Genomic DNA, 20,107 nt, shown 5'->3' with positions numbered 1-20,107 from the left:
CAAATACTTAAACCAAAACTTTGAAACTATGAAATGAGCACAGGAGAACATAGGGGTACATGTAAACATACTGGTCTAGGCGATGACTTTTTCCAAAGGCACAGGAAAGGAAGGAAAAGCAAACAGCCTGGATTATATCAAACAAAATGCTTCTCTGTAGCAAAGGAAACAGTCAACATAATAAGAGGAAAATTACAGAATGTGAAAGAAGTTTTCAAAGCATTCTTCTATGAAGAGCTGAACATTTAGACCAAGGAACTTCAAAATTTGAACACCAAAACATCCACTTCAAAATGGAATAAACATCTAACTGCATAACTAAGAAATGTAAGAGGACAGGTACTAACCTGCATGGCTGAGTAATGCCGAACCCCCCCCTTCCCCCCCAAAAAAAACAACAACAACAAACAAACAGGCTCTTCCCATTCCCCTTGGCTGTTCTCCAGGACCAGCCGATAAGTCTTGCTGAAAATACCACACACCTTGGATGTAAGATACAGAGAAAAATGGGAACTGAGCTGAAAGCTTTCTTCTTGTTGACCAGCTTTCATAGTCCCAGGAGGGGCCGTACAGGATGAGGGGGTGGAGACAGACATCAGTGGTTTACCTAGCTGACAACCCTGCAAACTGTAATATCAACCTGCCAGACCAGATGGATGTACCCCCTCATGCAACAGTGGCATGCCTGTCACGGGGGCAGCTAACACTCTGTGACTGGTTCTAAAGCCCACTCCGCAAGAAGAAATCCATGCCTGAAACTCACTTAAAAATTCATGGTTGAGGGGCTGAGGAGAGGCTCAGAGGTTAAGAACACTGGCTGTTCTTCCAAAGGTCCTGAGTTCAATTCCCAGCAACCAAAGGGTGGCTTACAACCATCTATGGTGAGATCTGGTTCCCTCTTCTGTTTCACAGGCACACATGCAGACAGAATGCTGTGTAAATAGTAAATAAATAAATCTAAAACAAAACAAAACAAAATATAACAAAACAAAAAAACAAAAACAAAAACAAAAACCCAGTGTATGTTTCCTATCATTTAAAAAGAAAAAAAATCCATGGTTGAAGACATCGTAGGCCTATCAGGGAAACCTATAATTTAGCTAAGTTGACACAGCCCCAAGCTGCCTTCTAAATATTTATATTTTTTTATCATAGACAAATGCTACTCTCAGACTTAAACAAAACAAAACAATTTCTTTTCACAATGAAAGGTTAAAGCAGGGATGCGTGGCTGCTCACGATACTGATAACAAACAGGACATTCATACCAGCTACTCAAAGGCTCAGTGAACAAGGTCAAAGATAGAACGTAAAGAATGTCTGGAATGCTCTCAACCTTGGCCAGAGAAGCTTTTTGTTGAAGCTTTTTGTTGAAGCAGCATTTTATACAGAGAATCGTAACTAGTCAAAGGGCTTTGAATAAGTGAATGTTAGTGCCCAGCCCTAAATGGAACATTTAAATCAACCACCTCCTCTCAAGGCCCCGGAGAACAGTGTGGAAAGAGTAGGAAAGAATATAGATGGAGAATACAGGTGCTGCGGAGGAACGCTGTTGGCTGTTGGTGTCTGGCTGTGGCCAGCCAGAGGCTTGGGCGTCCACTTCCTGTCACCAAGCCTCTGCTTCAGTAGTCACCAGGAACTCAAAAATTAACAGAGATCAGAAAGAAGAGGAGAACCTCCCCTATCAGTGGACTTGGGGAGTGGCATGCATGCAGAAAGGGGAGAGAGGGTGGGATCGGCAGGGGAGGAGGGAGGGGCTTATGGGGGGGATACAAAATGAATAAAGTGTAATTAATAAAAAAAAATAAAAGATTTAAAAAAAATTAATAGAGGAATAAGACAAAGGTCAACATGGCAGGCGCCAAGCCTATGCCTGTGGCATTTGCTGCATCCTCCAAGCCTAGGCTGAAGTCAAGAACCACTCTTGGGGACATTGATGACAAAGTCAGTGAACAGGTACAGACAAGAATGCCTCTGAAAAAGGAAGCAAAAACTTCAGGTACTGGAAAAGTTCCTGCTAAAATCCCACCAAAACCTATGAAGAAGGTGCCTGTGTGTGAGCCAGAGGTGGAACTTGCTGACCCTGAGCCTGACCCTGGACCTGTTATGGAAGAAAAGCTTTCTCTTGAACCTGTTTTGGTCAATAATCGCTCTCCAAGGCCAGTGGAAACCTCTGGATGTGCGCCTGCAGAAGAGTATCTGTGCCAGGCTTTCTCTGATGTCATTCTTGCAGTAAGATGATGGCACTGACCCAAGCCTCTGTAGTGAACACGTGAAAGACATATATGTTTATCTCAGACAGCTGGACGAACAGCAGTCAGCTAGACCAAAATACTTACTGGGTTGCGAAGTCGCTGGAAACATGAGCCACCCTCATTGACTGGCTAGTACAGGTTCAGACAAAGTTTAGGCTGCTGCAGGAGACCGTGTACGTGACTGTTTCCATCACTGATTGGTTAATGCAGAACAATTGTGTGTCCAAGAAGACGCTGCAGCTGGTTGGCATGACTGCCATGTTTATTGCATGAAGAAATGTACCCACCGGAAATCAGTGACTTTGCTTTTGTGACTAACACCTGCACCTAGCACCAGATCACAGATGGAAATGAAGATTCTAAGAGTTTTGAGCTTCAGTCTGGATCACCCTCTGCCTCTGCACTTCCTCCGTGGAGCCTCTAAAAGTGGAGAGGTTGACACTGAGCAGCGTACTTTGGCCAGATACCTCCTGGAGCTCACCATGCTGGACACGGCACACTTTGCTCCTTCTCACATCACAGCTGGGGCCTTCTGCTTGGCACTGACGATCCTCGACAACAGTGCAGCACCGCCTCTCCCACACTGGAGACTCTCTCCTTCCTGTCATGCAGCACCTGGATAAGACTGTAGTCATGGTGGCCCGAGGCCTTACAAAGCACATGACTAGCAAGAACTAGTATGCAATGCCTAAGCGTGCTAAGATCAGCACTCTGGCGCAACTGAATTGTACACTAGTTCAAAATTAGTCCAAGGCCATGAAAAAGGCGTAATAACTCAGAGACTACTCCATCTGCAAATGCAATTTGCACTGTGTGCTGCCTGTATATGCTGTTTACTTGCTCATCAATAAAGACATTTTACCTTTCACAGCTTAAACCATTCGAATGTGATTGCTCCTGACTTTAGGATAACAGAAGTTGTACAAACACTTAGGAGTATTTTTAAATTGCTTTTAGTTTGACAGGGGATCCAACTAGTGTATATAATTATAGCCTATATGTTTATAATACATCCTTCACTTTGTGTGTCCTGATCGCATCTTAAGTCATCCTGCAAAGTCGTCTGCCTAGCTCGGGTCTAAGCTCTTGTTTAAACTCTAGATCTACCATCTTGTCGCTAGTTCTGCTTCCTGTTTTCAGGTACTTTCTGCCTTTAACCACTCTGTCTTGTGCTATAGACTTTCAGAAACCCAGTTTTCTTGTTATATAATTATTTATTTGTTATTAAATGGTTTGGAAAACAGGATGTTTAAAATTAAAGGTGTTTTAAAAAGAATTTGTGAGAGTGACAAGATGGCCGCGCCAGAAGGACACTGCATCTGAGGAGCAGGACAACATCTTCAGTACAGCGACCAAGAGACTGAACTCTGGGCCCTAAAACAACAGCGATCGTGTTTCTCAGGTGAGAGGAAACCCCCACGTTGTGGGAATCAGTCGGGTCCACGCTCAGGTCCCCCAGCCAGAACCTGGAAGAGATCCTGGGTCATGCAAGCACTTGGTCGCCAGACCAGAGCCACACGCCTGCATGTCCTGATCACCTTCCCAGGCTGAACGGTGGGCACAAAAACACCAGAGACTGAGAGTCCCAGGCGTGAGAAAAACCCACAGGGAAGGAAGGAAATGGGACTAGCCTCGGGCCACCCAGTCTTTCCCTGGAAAAGGTCCCTCAGAATGGCAGGTGAGCGCCAGCAGCGCTGAACTGGACTCCAGCTGCGAGCACAGAGGCTTGCTGCGTGCCCAACTCTCCGTCACGGACAGAGCTGTGTGCCCCAGGGTACCAGAGACTATGTTTCCCTGTCGGGAGAAGACCCCACAGGGAAGGAAGCAAATAGGGACAGACTTAGGCCACCCAGTATATACTGGAAAAGGTCCTGCAGACCGGTGGGTGACTGTGCCGCCAGCCCAGAGACCTGCTGTACACCAACTATCCATCACAGACAGAACTGTGTGCCCAAGGGCACCAGAGACTGAGAGTCCCTGTCGGGAGAAAACCCTGCAGAGACGGAGACAGCTTAGAGCACTCAGCCAACCTCCCCCGCCCCAGCACACACAGGAAAGTTCCCAGGAAAAGGTCTCAGATTCCTGCCCAGTCACCAGCTTGGAGCCACCACCCGCCAGTGCCTGCGCACTCTACGCACCAATCCAAACACCACAGACTGGACCTTCCTGTTGTGAGAAACCCCAAGGTAGGGGAAACACATGGCCCTACCTCAGGACTTCTGGCTCTGGAAAAGTTTTTGGCTATCCACAGGCTCCTAACTCTAGCCTCCAGCTGCACACATGAGAGCAGAGCTCACCTACCACTGACTACCACTTGGGTACTGGGGCACAGAGCTCCAACCTCAGATCTACAGAAGCCTGGGATCCCCGAGATCAACCTCCAGATACTGCTCCAAAGGGCATCTAGTTATCCCTAATTAAACTGACCAAACCACAGGGCACTCAGGTTATAGCAGCAGCTCACTAAATTTACAGCAAGAAACCCAGAAGCAGGGCAGCTGTCTCCAGGACTTCTCCAGGTGAGAAGAGAGCCCTCTTGACTAACAAGGAACACAATTACCACTCAGGTCTGTATGCCTGAGGTGAGCTGTGGTAATCCCTGAAAATTACTGGCCATTCAGTGACCATACCCAAAAAGCTGAGGAGGCTTCCTTCAGGAAAAACCATCTTCCTGCCAAGGGAACTCTCTCCACCACAGGATTCCAGGAACCACCAGAAAGTAACACCCAACACCTAAAATAGCCCAATGGGTAGAGGCCAGTATAAAACCTCAACCAGTGAAAGACAGAGCAATATGGCATCTCCAGAACCCAGTTATCCAGGGGCAAGCAGCCCTGGACACCCTAGCATAATTGCAATTCAAGAAGATGACCTAACATCTATGCTTATGAAGGGGATAATAGAGGAAACAAATAAAAATGTGTAAACTACTAGAAGATAAAGTCAAACAGATTATGGCCATCTGTAAAGAAATAGAGGAAGTTGCAACCAGTTTGTGGCCTTTAGAGAGGAAATACTTAAATCACTGAAAGAAATAAAAGAAACAGAGGATTGTTTAAACAAACAGCTGAAGGAATTGAAGGAAAAACAGGAAAATACAGTCAGACAGGTGAAGGAAATCAACAAAACAACTCAAGATCTGAAGATAGAATTGGAAAAATTAAAGAAAGCACAAATGGAGAAAATTGTGGAGAGAAAGAACTTAGGAAGAAAACAGGAACTACACAGGTAAGCATAACCAATAGACTACAAGAGATGGAAGAAAGAATCTCAGATGTGGAAGATACAAAGGAAGAAATGGATGTATCCATCAAAGAAAATGTTAAATCTAAAAAATTCCTGACATAGACCGTCCAAGAAATTCAAGAAAACATGAAAAGACAAAACCTAAGAATGATAGGAATAGAGGAAAAAGAAGATTTTCTCCTCAAAGGCCCAGAAAATATTTTCAACAAAATCATTGAAGAAAATGTCCCCCCAACTTAAAGGAGAGGCCTATAAGAATACAAGAGATCTACAGAACACTCAAGAAATTAGACCAGAAAAGAAAATCCTCACACCACATAATAATCAAAACAGTAAGTATACAGACTAAAGAAAAAATACTAAGAGTTTCAAGGGGAAAAGGCCAAGTAACATATAATAGCAAACCCATCAGAATCACACCTGACTTCTCAACAGAAACTATGAAAGCCAGAAGTGCCTGGAGGGATATCTTGCAGACCCTAAGAGAACACAGATGTCAGCCCAGGCTACTATACCCAGCAAAACTCTCAGTCCTCATAGACGGAGAAAACAAGATTTTCAATGACAAAAACAAATTTTAACAATACCTATACACAAATCCAGCATTACAGAAGATACTAGAAGGAAAAATACAACCCAAGAAAACTAACTACTTTCAAGAAAACACAGGAAATAATCTAACTACAGTAAAACAAAAAGCAACGAAGCACACAACCATATGACCACAGCCAACATCAAAATCAAAGGATCTAACAGCCACTGGTCATTAATCTCTCTCAACATCAATGGACTCAATTCTCCAATAAAAAGGTACAGACTAACAGAATGGATGCGTAAACAAGACCCAGCAATCTGTTGCATACAAGAAACACACCTAAGGCACAAAGATAGACATTACCTGAGGGTAAAGGGCTGTAAGATGGTTTTCCAAGCAAATGGACCCAAGAAGCAAGCAGGAGTAGCCATTTTAATAGCTGATAAAATAGACTTTCAACAAAAAATAATAAAAAGAGATGGGGAAGGACACTTCATACTCATCAAGGGAAAATTCCACCAGGAAGACATCACAATCCTGAACATCTATGCCCCAAATATGAGGGCACACACATATGTAAAAGAAACATTGAAAAAACTTAAACCACACATAAATCCCCACACATTAATAGTGGGAGACTTCAATACTCCACTCTCAACAAAGGACAGGTCAACAAAACAGAAATTAAACAAAGAAACAATGTCTCTAACAGAGGTCATTAATCAAATGGACCTCACAGACATTTACAGAACCTTATACCCAAACACAAAAGAATTTACCTTCTTCTCAGCACCACATGGAACCTTCTCCAAAACAGACCATATGGTTGGTCACAAAGCAAGCCTCAACAGATACAAGAAGATTGAAATAATCCCTTGTATCCTAACTGATTACCATGGAATAAACCTGGACCTCAACAACAACAGAAATAGCAAAAGCCTACACACACATGGAAACTGAACAACTTGCTACTAAATGACAGTTGGGTCAGGGAAGAAATAAAGAAAGAAATTAAAGCCTTTCTAGAACTCAATGAAAATGAAGATACAACATACCCAAACTTGTGGGACACAATGAAAGCAGTGCTAAGAGGAAAGTTCATAGCACTAAGTGCCTTCAAGAAGAAACTCAAAACATCTCATGCAAGCAACTTAATGGCACACCTAAAAGCCCTAGGGACAAAAAGAAGCAGACACACCAAAAAGGAGTAGATGGCTGGAAATAATCAAACTCAGGGCAAAAATCAATAAATTAGAAAAAATAAAACAATACAAAGAATCAATGAAACCAAGAGCTGGTTCTTTGAGAAAATCAACAAGATTGACAAACCCTTAGCCAAACTAACTAAAAGGCAGAGAGACACCACCCAAATCAACAAAATCAGAAATGAAAAGGGGGACATAACTACAGACACTGAGGAAATCCAAACAATCATTAGGACTTACTTCAAAAGTCTATATGCCACAAAATTTGAAAATCTAAATGAAATGGACGATTTTTTTTGATCAATTCCACTTACCAAAACTGAATCGAGACCAGGTAAACCAATTAAATAGTCCTATATCCCCTAAGGAAATAGAAGTGGTCATTGAAAGTCTCCCATCCAAAAAAAGCCCAGGACCAGATGGTTTCAGCGCAGAATTCTACCAGACCTTCAAAGAGGAGCTAATTCCAGTTCTCTTCAAACTATTCCACAAAATAGAAACAGAAGGAAGACTACCAAACTCATTCTATGAAGCCACAGTCACATTGGTACGTAAACCTCACAAAGACCCAACAAAGAAAGAGAATTTCAGGCCTATCTCCATTATGAACATTGATGCAAAAATACTCAACAAAATACTTGCAAACTGAATACAAGAATACATCAGATAGGGGGGGAGGGTGGGACCAGGAGGGGAGGAGGGAGGGGCTTATGGGGGGATACAAAATGAATAAAGTGTAATTAATAAAAGTTAAATAAAAATTTAAAAAAAAAGAATACATCAAAGATATCATCCACTATGACCAAGTAGGCTTCATCCCAGGTATGCAGGGGTGGTTCAATATACGTAAATCCATCAATGTGATCCACCATATTAACAAAGTGTAAGAAAAAAAACCACATGATAATCTCCTTAGATGCTGAAAAAGCATAAGCATATGACAAAATCCAACATCATTTCATGTTTAAAGTCTTGGAGAGATCAGGGATACAAGGCACATATCTAAACATAGTAAAGGTGATATACAGCAAGCCTATAGCCAACATCAAACTAAACAGAAAGAAACTTAAAGCAATCCTATTGAAATCAGGGACAAAGCAAGGCTGCCCACTCTCTCTATATCTCTTCAACATAGTTCTGGAAGTCCTAGGTAGAGCAATAAGACAAATTGAAGGAGATCAAGGGGATACAAATCAGAAAGGAAAAAGTCAAATTATCACTATTTGCAGATGATATGATAGTATACCTGAGTGACCCTAAAAATTCACCAGGGAACTCCTATAGCTCATGAATACCTTCAGTAAAGTAGCTGGATAGAAAATTGACTCAAAAAATCAGTAGCCCTACTGTATACAAAAGACAAAAGGGCTGAGAAAGAAATTAGGGAAACAACACCTTTCACAATAGCCACAAAAGCCATAAAGAACCTGGTGTGACCCTAACCAATAAGTCCAAAACTTGTATGAAAAAAATTTCAAGTCTCTGAAGAAAGAATTAGAAGGAAGATATCAGAAGATGGAAAGATCTTCTATGCTCATGGCTTGGCAGAATTAACATAGTAAAAATGGTCATCTTACCAAAAGCAATCTACAGATTCAATGCAATTCCCATCAAATTACTAACACAGTTCTTTACAGACCTGGAAAGAAAAAATTCTCAACTTCATATGGAATAACAAGAAACCCAGAATTGCTAAAACAATCCTCTGATAAAAGACCTTCTGAAGGTATCTCCATCCCTGATCTCAAGCTGTACTATAGAGCAATAGTAATAAAAACTGCATGGTAATGGCATAGAAACAGAACAGTGGATCAATGGAACTGAATAGAAGACCCAGAAATAAACTCACACACTTATGGACACCTGATTTTTTACAAAGATACCAAAACCATACAATGGAAAAAAGATAGCATCTTCAACAAATGGTGCTGGTCTAACTGGATGTCTACATGTAGAAAAATGCATACTTATCACCTGCACAAAACTAAAGTCCAAGTGAATCAAAGACTTCAACATAAAACCAGACACATTAAATTGGTTAGAAGAAAAAGTGGGGAAGAGCCTTGAACTCATTGGTACAGGAGAAAACTTCCAGAACAGAACACCAACAGCACAGCTCTAAGAGCAACAATCAATAAATGGGACCTCATGAAACTGAAAAGCTTCTGTAAAGCAAAGGACACTGTCATCAAAACAGAACAACTACCTACAGATTGGGAAAGAATCTTCACCAACCCTCTATCTGACAGAGGGCTAACATCCAGTATATATAAAGAACTAAAGAAGCTGAAAAGTAGCAAACCATGTAATCCAATTAAAAAATGGGGAACAGAGCTAAACAGAATTCTCTGTAGAGGCATATCAAATGGCAGAGAAGCACTTAAAGAAATACTTTAACTCATTAGCCATCAGGGAAATGCAAATCAAAACAACTCTGAGATTTCACCTTACACCCATCAGAATGGCCAAGATGAGAAACTCAAGTGACAACACATGCTGGAGAGGTTGTGGAGAAAGAGGAACCCTTCTCCACTGCTGTTGGGAATGTAAACTTGTACAACCATTCTGGAAATCAATCTGGCACTTTCTCAAACAAGTAGGAATAGTGCCTCCTCAAGATCCAGCCATACCACTCCTAGGCATATATCCAAAAGAGGCTCAAGTACACAATAAGGACATTTGCTCAACCATGTTTGTAGCAGCTTTATTTGTAATAGCCAGAAGCTGGAAACAACTCAGATGACCCTCCACTAAAGAATGGATACAGAAATTGTGGTATATCTACACAATGGAGTATTATTCATCAATAACAAACAAGGAAGTCATGGAATTTGCAGGTAAATGGTGGGAACTGGAAAGGATGATCCTGAGTGAGCTGTCCCAAAAGCAGAAAGACACACATGGTATATACTCACTCAAATAGACATATAATATCGGATAAACATACTAAAATCTGTACATCTAAAGAAACTAATCAATAGGGAGGACTCTGGCTATAATGATCAATCCCCAACCCAAAAGGCAAAGAGGATGGGCATCAGAAGAAGAAGAAAACAGGAAACAAGTTAGGAGCCTGCCATAGAGGGCCTCTGAAAGGCTCTGCCCTGCAGACTATCAAAGCAGATGCTGAGACTTATGGCCAACTGTTGGACAGAGTGCATGGAATCTTATGAAAGAAGTGGGAAATAGTAAGATCTGGAGAGGACTGGAACCCCCCCCCCCAAGGAGAGCAACAGAACCAGAAAATTTGAACACAGGGGTCTTTCCAGAGACTCATACTCCAACCAAGTACCATGCATGGAGATAATCTAGAACCCCTGCACAGATGTAGCCCATGACAGTTCATTCTCCTAGTGGGTTACATAGTAATGGGAAGAGGGACTGCCTCTGACATGAACTGATTGGCCTGCTCTTTGATCATCTCTCCCTGAGGAGAGAGCAACTTTATCAGGGCACAGAAGAAGAAAATGCAGCCACTCCTGATGAGATCTGATAGACTAGGATCAGAAGGAAGGGGAGGAAGACCTCTCCTATCAGTGGCCTTGGGGAGCGGCATATGTGGAGAAGGGGGAGGAAAGGTGGGATTAGGAGGGAGAGGGAGGAGTTTGTGGGGGGATACAAAGTAAATAAAGTATAATTAATAAAAATTAAAATAAAAAAATTAAAAAAAGAATTTGCCCCCAATCTCAATAACAACAGGGAAGTGTATATTCTTGCATGTCCTATATAAATATAATCGTGCATAATGTTATTGAGATAGTTTTACATGTATTCATTTGATCAACATCTCTTTCAATGCTATATTGCATTTTATAGTATGAATAAACTGTATGTAATTTACTCAATGATTCCCTTAATGGCATTCAAACTGCATTCTCTCATTGCCCTCCACATAATGCTTCTTAAATGCTATTTTATGTCTTGCTTGGTTTTATGCATAGTAGCTTTCCCAGAGGGTGGGTGGGTGGGGGTACTTTAAATTCCGACAGAGCCAGAAGAGTGTGGAGAGTGTGGTTGACTCCAAGTGGAAAAACCAAACCAAACCAAACCCTATCTCATTTGCTCTTTTAATTATGCACCTAATATCAAGTTGAATAAAACTTTATTGATGGAAAAAAAAGATAGAGAATGCAGAGGATTGTGGTGAAATGCTGACTTCTGGACACCACATAGCCAATGTACTCATAAACATGTAGCCGTTCTAGTTACTTCCACATTTCCATGAGATCAAGCTAGTCAAAATTCCTGTACGGATGGTGGACAAGGCCCTACGCCTAGCTGAGAAGGTATTTGCAGTTAATGGTGTTTGGGCAAGAGAAAGTCTTCTTTATTTGAGCAGTTGGCCACTGGTAGATCAGCCCATGCCCCGCTGCGTGACTCTACACTCAATGTACATGGAAGCAACACAAACTGGGTGCAGAAGGATGAAAAATGAAAGACACGAAGTTGGGGTGTGTGTATTGAAATGAGTCCAGGAGGGAGGGAGGGATGGAGATGATCATAACACATTATCACATGGAGAAAATTACCAAAGAATAATGTAGGAAATCAAGTAGGCACTCCTTTAAAAGCAGGAAAAAAAACCCTACATTTCACTAGCCATCAGAGAGATGTAATCAAAATCACTATAAGAATGGATGTCACACACACACACACAAAAAAAAAACCCCATAAAACAACAACCCTAAACTAAGAAAATGCTCGTTAAAGACGCTGTGGTAGGTGGGATGAAGATTAGTACAGCCGTTATAGAAAACAGTGTGAGAATTCCTGGAGAAGACCAAAACTCAAGCTACCTTATGATCCCAAGATTCCACTACTGGGTATCTACGCAAAAGATGCGAAATCATTACACCAAAATGATACTTGTGCTTGCAGTTTTGTTGATTTGTTTTTAATTTATTTATTCACTCTACACTGATAAGTGTTTCCCCTTCACATACACTTAGGCACCACCTGTGTAGCTGATGTCTGTAGGGGCCAGGCGATTCCCTAGAGTTACAAAGGATTGTGAGCTGCCATGGGGGTGCTGAGAATTGCACCCAGATCCTCTGGAAGAGCAGCCAGTGCTCTTAACTGCTGAGCTGTCTCTTCAGCCCAACGTTCCCATTTTTATTGCAATATATGCATAACAGCTAAAATAAGGAACAACCTGGATGCCAATAAAGGGATGAACAGATAGAGAAAATGAGGTACATACGTGGTATATAGTGGTATATATATGTGGTGAGTAGCATGTGTCATACTGTTTAGACATAAAAGGATGAACGTCTGACATTTGTAGCACCGTGTGTAGAATTAGAGGCCATTATGTTAAGGGAAACAATCCAGACAGAGAAAGACAAATTTTCCCACTTTCTTGTTCATTTCGAAAGTCAAGATTATAACTCCCTCTTGATTATACATGTCGTGTATGCACATCAAATTACCATAATCTACCCCATGTGCTGTGCAGACACTACACCTCAGTAAAAGCAGATTCTTGAGATGAGACTTGGCCTTTCTGAATAAACAAGCTGTTTCTCAATTTCACTTTGGACCGCCTTTCCCTTGAGCGTTGTTCTCTTACCTTTTCATTCCTCCTTACCTTTTATCATCTGAAAACTCAATTACCTTGGCTTTACTTATTCACAGAATGAAAAACAACAACAACAAATTTGTTCCCTAAATTGCTCTTCTTTGCCACATCTTAATGCTTACTAGAAATGCTTCCTGTTTTACTGCTTTAGATTGGTCTCCCGCACTCATGACAAGTTTGAATCGCCAGACATTTCCACTTCCGTTTCTGCACTGTGATGAACGTCACACACCTGGAAATTTTCCAAGAGAAGTTTAGATTATATTCAGCTCTTGTATTCACTTCCAAGAAACTTCAGAAACCAGAACGTATCACACACCAGTTTTACATTAGGCCGAGTGCTAAATGCTGCAGCTTGAGCGTGGCTTCGGGGCTGGTGACTCTCCTACAAAGGGAAAATATAAAGACACACTTGATGTGCTTCTTATGCAAAGCCCCGATGTCCTCGAGCTCTTCTTTCCCTTGGGTTCAACTCAAGGCTTCACAAAACTTCAGGTTGCTTATGAATCACATCCATATGGATGTCTCACTGCAGATCAGCATTTCTTCCTGCAAATTTCTTCTCCTTTATTAGTTTTTGCTTCAGAATAGTTTGATTTACTGTAATTTTTATATACCCTGTTACCCAGGTCCAGTGTGATAAACATGAGAAGCTGAGCCTATAATTAAAAAAAAATTACTTCACGTGTTAGACATAGAATAAGTCTTGGATATTTGCAATTGTGATGTCCTTAACATGGATGATTGTTTGGTTTTTTTAGCTTAGGATGTGTGAGAGAGGAGTTGGGAGCTGTGTCCTAACTCTGACTCAATCAGTGCCAGGCTCACAGTGCATCATTTACCCCAGGGAAGCCAACTCACTTCATTTGTAAGATGTGATTGAAAAAGAGAAAACGAAAAGTTTACCTTATATTTACAGAATCGTGCTTAATAAAATATCAAATAATGGTGAGCCACTATTTCAAATACCTGATGTGAATCAACTCATTTGAGCCTCCAGCTCTGACGGGATTACTGCTCACTATTATTTTCCTCTCTCTGATGAGGAAACTGGAACACAGATGATTGGGTAATGAGATCCAGTGTGCAGCAAGCAGGAAGATTAAGGCTTGGACTCTGGCTGCCTCAAGTGACAGAGAGGAGGCTTTACACAGGGATCTGTTCATCAAAGAAATTCAAAAATTGCTGCAGGACTCTAGAAGGCAGTGTTTGTTGAACAAACAGGATTTTGGCTAGTCTTCACACCAATCTTCAGTTCCAGAAAGTATGTTTTCCCCTCTAACTTAATTTAATTACACGTGAAACTATTCTGATAGCCATCCGGCACTATTACGTTTTCCGTGGCAGCTGTCAGGCCGAGAGGAAATCTTCATATTAAAGCAATTGAATCGATTCCCCTCAGGCACGTTAAGACACAGCTCAACAGGCCGTCTCCCATGACTGTGCCTCTTGCTCTAGCTGTTTCCGTGACTCCCCCGTTCCATTTGCAGTCAGGCTTGGTGTACTTTTTTGACTTCATCTTCTTGGCTTTTCTGCCAGTTGTTAATCACTTCCTGTTTCTTTAAACCTGCTGTGCCACGCAGCTGTTCGCTGCCTCTATCCTATGCCCTTTTCCCTCTCAGCTCATATTCACTTGAGTTCTTGTTTCTGCACTGCCCCCCCATTTGTGTTCATATGTGGGGTACTAATGTGTACAGATGTGCATGTGTAGGGCAGAGATTGATGTCACATGTCTTCCTTGTTTCCTGATCACTCTCCACCTTCTATACTGGTGCAGAGCCTCTCACTGGAGCCGGAATTGGCTAGTCTAGCTAGCCAGCTCTCTCTGGGGTTCCCTGGTCTCTACCTAAGGAAAGCTAGGATCACAAGTTGGCGTTTGTGTGGGTGCTGGGAGTCAAATCCAGGTCCCCATGCTTGCATAACAAACTCTTCAGCCACTGAGCCATCACCCAACTTGGCATCCTCTTATTTACATCACTGTGGGTTGTATCATGATCATTCATTCATCTGCTGCTTCAACACACCTTGGGCCTTCCAAAACCAGGAGTCTAGGCAGTGTTGCCCCAACTTTGCATGGTGCCAAATGAGTAGCTGCCAGTGCTAGGGCACTTAGTGTCTTTTGAAACAGCTGCCCTGGAGAACACTGACAATGTCTCCTTGAGGATGGGAAGTAATCTTAAGTCTAGGAAGGTTGTGGGTATTACTGTCAAGGCAAGCTTTTCTGTACACTTGGAAGATTAAGCATGTTAAAGACCTAGGGAAGAATGGTCTGGAACAGAAGCCTCCATCCACGGAACAAAACACTTTATACTTTGAGTGGGATTGGGGGAAAGGCATTGGGGAACACAGAAGAGAGGCGGGTGTCCAATAGGTGTCTTAGTTCAGTTTTCCTCAGCTTAGTCTCCTTCACTCTCAAAGAACAAATGTGTTCAGAAGTTATCCTGGAATTCAGAAATATTTTGATAGGAAATTGTTAATTTTCCCCAAAAAATAACACATTAAAGCTTAGGCGTCAGAGGATTATGTGATTTCACCACAGCACAAACTTGACTTGTACACATACGTCAGGAGGCTAGGGTTCAAGGCGGTGTGAGTTTAGCTCTCCAAAGTTTACCTCCAAGCGGGCTCATGTACAGGCATCATAGTGCTGGATAGAATTGTCCTCTATGTGTGTACGGGAAAGGATAAAGTGCTGGCATTTGGATGCAGTCCTCACGGATGTCAGAAATTATGTTAAATGAGATCAGAGGGGTAAACCAGAGAGGACAGTCTTCAAAGTGATAATTTCAGCCATCATGAAAACAACGTTCAAGCCGTGGAAGGCATCTTTTCAATGGTAGCATGGCTATACTGCCCCAGCTGGTGACAGTGCCTAAGAAGCCTTGGCTAAGGAGCTCATCCCTTTACTCGGTAGTTTTCTTAGCTCTAGAGTAATAGTTGCAAGTAGAGCATAATAGTTAGGAAGAAGTTTGGTGTGTTCTCCAGAGAGACAGACCAATAGGATATACAGTCAAGTGTGGCATAACGCTATGTTTCACGGCAGATCACATGCTTAGAGATATCCTGAGGAGGTTCTTCTGCCAAGTATGTTGTAGGCATTTTGGTTTGTGTACGTATACAACACTACCTTCACACAGCACTGAAACTGCACAGTGTTGTATTTCCAGAAAGTTTCCTGTCACTCATGGGTGCTGGGTTATTTAGAAATCTTTGAGAGGGAATTGGCTTACATCAGCGTGGGGGTTCAGAAGACCCCTGATAGGCTAGCTGCAGACTCAAAAACAGGGAAAGCTGCTGTTTTCTCAGTTTATCTCTAAGCACTGAGAGTTAAAGTTCAAGATAGAGGACTGAGGCCCCAAACTGGAGGGCATGGGGTAGAGTCAATGTGTGTCTTGGCAGTGCGAGGCCAAGACCAAGGGGTGGAAGATCAGAGAGCCTGACGTTTGCATTCATGGGCAGAAGAGAAAGAGCCTTCTAGATTCAGAAGAGGGAGCAGTAATTTGCCTTGCTTCTATGTTTTTGGTCCATCTGCCCACCCAATCAGAGGGCTGTTCTTTATCACCATACCAATTTACATACCTCTCTTCTCTGAAAAGAACCTCACAGAAACACAAGGAGTCCAGTCAAAGCCAGGTCACCTGTGCTTTCTTTTCAACAAAGAAGGACTGGGCTCAGCATCTATGGAACGAGAGAACAGATAATGTTTTCAGGGACCTCTTCAGTCAAGATAGCACAAAATCACCATTACTGTGATCATGTGTAAATATATATGTGTGTGTGCAAATTCACACTAATGTATGGTGCCTGGGACACTCTTAAAATATAAATGCAATAAATCATTCAATAAACCGATTTATAAGTACGGCACATTCATTTTAGAGCTCAAACAGTTTTGTGGTTAACCAATAGAAATTCACATGCTACCATGTACGCTCTCTCTCTCTCTTCCCCCCTCACACACACACACACACAAATAAACATCATTTTATCTAGAAGTAATCATGGTGCAATGAAAATTGTCCATCTTAAAACAAATGGCAACTTGTTCGTTAAGTATCTGGTGGCTGACTGATTTTTTATGCCTTAAGAAAATTTAAAGGCAAGTAATGGAATGACATTTTCTTGAATTGGCTTTCAATGTATTTTTTCATAGGAGGGTTGACATTCTTTATGTTTTGCTCAACAATTATTTTCACAGTTTATTTCTCTAGCTTTAGACTTCTGCAAACTAAGCTACAAAGGGGTGGCCTGATAGTCAGGTGATACTTGGTTCTCCAGACCTGGTGATTACGTGAGCCAGACTTTATAAGCTAAAGCACTTTCAAGCCTTCTCACTTCTCTCCTTGTTACAGTAATCAGTCACTGGGTTCAAACCTTTTTAACTCAAGTGTGTGTGGGAACACGCACCTGGGTTTTAATCAGCTCTCTCAGAGAAAACCAGTCTTAAGTGCTGTGCCTCCCTTGTTCAGTATCCAACACTGGATGTATGATTTTTTTTTTCTTTTTTACTATAGGTGTCTTTCTAGTTCAGTAAATCTTTCTAATATCGATATCCCAAGTCATTATAGGCTGGACACAGAAAATCTTCTGAAATAATATTTTTCAAGAGACTAAATTATTGCTATTTAGACCTTTATACTTTTTAAAATTATTTTCTAATTCTTAAATTCTATAAATCACACAGGGCATGCATTCTCCATGAAATGTACTGACAAAGATACAGGGATTAGAGTGATTTTGCAAGGTGCTTGAGGTCTTTCTGAAGCCATAATAGCCTTTGGTGTGAAATAAAAGATGTTTTACCATTTTGTTTAGCAAAGAAAAGAGGAAAAGCACAAAAATTAAGAGAATACACACACACACACACACACACACACACACTCACACACACACACACACACACACACACACACACACACAGCCCCCTCACCACTACCAATCAACCAATTGATTTCTTTCAGGTGCATAATCTCCGAGTAGGAGGCTTAAAAAACAAAACAAAACAAAACAAACAAACAAAATAACCAAACTATATTTTCCTTGCTACTCAAATTAAGGTTACTATTGCTGTAATGAAACACAATGACCAAAAACAACTTGGTAAGGAAAAGGTTTATTTGGCTTACTCCTGGTCAGTGTCCAGAAGCTAAGACAGGAACCTGGAGACAGGAACTGAGCAGAAGCCATGGAGAACACTGCTTTCTGGCTTGCTCCTCACCAGCCTACTTTCTTAGACAGCCCAGGAACATCTGCCCACAGGGGGCACCCCTCTCTCATGTAGGTCCCCCCACATCACTCACCACTCAAGGAAACGCCCACAGACTGGCTTATAGGCAATCTGATGGAGGTATTTTCTCAACTGAGGGTTTTCTTCTTACATAACTCTAACTTGTGTCAAGTTAATTTGAAAAAAAGAAAGGAAGGAAGAAACAAAGAGAGAAAGAGAGAGAGAAAAAAGAAAAAAAAATCAGCAGGATAGTTCAATATGGAGATTAGTGTGGAAATATGAAAGGCAGGAAGACTGTGAGGAAGTGTCACGAGCTGGTTGAGACTACTACTGACCCTGATGTGGGGCTGGCCAGGTCAGTATGTGATCAATGCTACTCTGGGAATCCAGGTAACCTGTATTAACCTCTTAAAGCTTCTATAACAAGGTGCCATGAAGCCAATTGGTTTACAACAACAGAGCTCCATTGTCACCCAGTTCTATAGGCAAGAAATCCAGAAACAAGGTCTTGGCAGGTTTATATTCTCTTTAAGGCTTTAGGGGACAACCTTCCCTTGACTCTTCCTGGCTTCTCACGGTTGCATTTCTTGCCTTTGTATCTGTCTGCAAATACCATCCTCTGTGTCGCCATGTCCAAATAAATGCCCCATGTCTAAAAAGAGCCATGGTTGTTGGGCTAGGATCCACTCTAATCTAGTATGCCTCCCTTGTAAGTAAGTAGAGTACATATGTGAAAAACCTGTCTCCAGGTGTGTTCACATTCATGGGAATAATTTTGGTAAGGATTAGGACCGCAGCATATACTTTGGTTGGGACACAATGGAATTGATGATGTTAAAACAATAGAAAGATGACTGGTTCACTTTAATTCTTCATGCTGCTAAGTGACCACAGGGGAAATATTACACAGGGTGGGGGCGATTACTTTCTGTCCCTCCAAAAAGTGATCTCCAGATGAGAAGAAACAGATGTTGTCTGAGCCCTAATTAGTTATGCAGAATATCAATCCCCACTTGAAGTGTGCACTGAATCATAAATTTTATTTTAACAGCATCCCCAGGTAGGTGAGTTTACATCCAAGTCATAGGACTATCACCTTACACCAGTGGCTTTTGAATCATGGGTCTTAGAAACATCGACTTCCCTGGGTAGCTTGTCAGAAAACCGGTTCAACAAGGTTCTGGATGGTGTGAATTTCAAAAACCACAGACTTAGAGAAAGGATTTTAGAACTAGTATTGATAAACAAATGGTGAAGTGAAAGAATTTCCATAGATATAGATACAGGACGCTACAGAAATAAGGAAATGTAAGGAAAAATACACCAGCACAGAGAAGATGGGAAAACACTCCCAAGCTCAGGAAATTTGTGTCATTATATTGGGCAGAAGACAACTGATGAAAAAGAGTATCTTGAGGGTTGCAGAATGTATAGGACCGTGAGCAAGCTTCCAACTAGAGAAGCCTTTGTACTCAGGGCAGTGGTTCTCACTTCTTCCTTTACAGAATTCTGCATATCTGAACCTTCCCACTGGAAATGAGGAGAACTGGAGTTGAGGGGCACAAATACACAGTTTTAGGAAGCACCATAGAGGATTCTAATGTATGGCTATGGTTGGACATCATTGCCTCAGAGAGAAAAAAAAAAGATGATTAAATAAAGTCATAGCCGTTTGGAACAGAATCTAATTTGCTAAGTGGTAGTCTATTAGTATTTACTCATATGCCCGGGGCATATAGTAAGTCTAATGCAACTAAAATGTTGCTTTTGTTATTTTCAATAAATCCTCTATTTCTAAAATTGTATGCTAAGTTGAAGAACACTCAAGAAACTCAAAATATAAGCAAATCCATGGGCAATCTGTCTAGACACTGTCTAAAGCATACTGTCCATGCTTTTGTCATTAAAACTGTTTTGAGATAGGCTCTACATAATGAGAGAACTTACTATGCAGACCAGGCTGGCCTTGAACTCACAGAGGCCCATCTGCTTCCGCCTGCTGAGTGCCGGAACCCAAGTCACATGTGACCATGCCTGGCTATACCAGTCTCTAAAGAGACA

At 41.7% G+C, this 20,107-nt stretch overlaps 1 pseudogene; it reads left to right on the top strand.

Annotated features, from left to right (window-relative positions):
• Window positions 1-1,520: 1,520 nt before the first annotated feature.
• On the top strand, window positions 1,521-3,026 carry LOC129692749 (G2/mitotic-specific cyclin-B1-like; annotated as a pseudogene).
• Window positions 3,027-20,107: the final 17,081 nt, after the last annotated feature.

Source organism: Psammomys obesus, unplaced genomic scaffold, assembly GCF_907164565.1.
Source record: "Psammomys obesus unplaced genomic scaffold, mPsaObe1.curated_primary_1811, whole genome shotgun sequence".
Taxonomy (NCBI): domain Eukaryota; kingdom Metazoa; phylum Chordata; class Mammalia; order Rodentia; family Muridae; genus Psammomys; species Psammomys obesus.
Note: the sequence above shows the minus strand (reverse complement) of the source record. Positions and strands in the feature narration are given on the sequence as shown.